Source organism: Apteryx rowi, unplaced genomic scaffold (genome assembly GCF_003343035.1).
Source record: "Apteryx rowi isolate R43461 unplaced genomic scaffold, aptRow1 scaffold_8, whole genome shotgun sequence".
Taxonomy (NCBI): Eukaryota; Metazoa; Chordata; class Aves; order Apterygiformes; family Apterygidae; genus Apteryx; species Apteryx rowi.
In genome coordinates this window covers 5,784,834-5,785,972 of record NW_020451093.1, presented here as the reverse complement: position 1 = coordinate 5,785,972, position 1,139 = coordinate 5,784,834, and the positions used below count along the sequence as shown (strand labels likewise).

At 42.4% G+C, this 1,139-nt stretch overlaps 1 long non-coding RNA gene across 6 annotated transcripts in view; it reads right to left on the bottom strand.

Annotated features, from left to right (window-relative positions):
* Window positions 1-902: 902 nt before the first annotated feature.
* LOC112977085 overlaps window positions 903-1,139 on the bottom strand; it is a 4,314-nt gene continuing 4,077 nt past the window's right edge. For all 6 annotated transcript variants that reach the window (XR_003257313.1, XR_003257308.1, XR_003257311.1 and 3 more), the window contains exon 5: window positions 903-1,077. This is a non-coding gene — a long non-coding RNA (uncharacterized LOC112977085). The remainder of the gene's footprint in view (window positions 1,078-1,139) is intronic.

The following is a 1,139-nucleotide window of genomic DNA, read 5'->3' as shown; positions in this document are numbered from 1 at the left end:
TGAGCTGCAAAGACACGCCGGGGTTTCCCCCCCCCCCCTTGCTTCCTTTGCAATGTTTAATCATCAGAAAGGTGTTCTCTGATCAGGAACATTTTTGAGTGCAATTGCTAGTGACTACTGCTAGCATTCCAGTTCTTGCTTTAGGCACACATTCAATGCACAGTTCAAGAGCAGTTTATCTTAGCTTAATGTAAGTAAAAGTATAGTGTCGGATCAGTGTACCATTTGTTTCAGTTTTCTTCGGGGAGGGGGGGAAAGTGCTGTAATAGATTTAACTCTGTCAAAGCAGGGAAATTGTTGCACAGCCCTCTAATACAGCCCTTTGGGCAGCTGCACGTTTACCTTCAGAAAGGATCACACGAGCACGCAAGATTTGAAGTTTATCTTTGCGCTGAGATTATTTAAAGCTCTTTTAGAGAAAGAAACGTCTGTGGGTTCTGCTTGGCGCTGGGCATGAGCGGATCGAGGCTGAGACACATCAGCCCCCCTTTTCGGATAAACGCCTGCGCTCAGCATCTCCAGCTTTGGCTGCCTTTACTTACTTCTATATTAGTTCTCAATTACGTGCAGTGTAAACCAGCTTTTTGATTAACAAAACAGCAGAGCATTGGTTAAGAACACTTAAACTTCAAAAAAAAAAAAAAAAAATCCCCCTGGGAAGTGGGCTCTGAATTGGTTAATAATGTGCAGTACTTGCTAAATTGCTGACTTCCAGATGTGGAAAATATCTTTCTTGTTTAGGACCTACGTAACCTGATTGGATTACGACAGAAGCGTCACATTGGAAGGCTTTTGAGTGATGATTTAATTAACCATACAGTAGAAAGCTGTATTTGCCAGGAAACCCCTTCCATATTTGCATAACCAATCCCTTCAGTGCAAAGGTGGAGTCTGAGTTTTGTTCTAATATGCAATTTTATTTTAATTTTAATACTTTAAAAAGGTGAAAAACTTGTAACCTCCCCGAAGTTCAGTACCACTCGCCTGCTTGTCCGCTCTTGTCTCTTTGCCTGTCTAGCCGCTTCCCAAGGAGCGGAGAGAGGCAGGAAGAGAGCCCATCTCACCCCTGATCCATATCTGTGAACAAAACAGATAGACTGTAAGATCTCAGCACGTTTTCTTCTTCCTTTTTTTTTTTT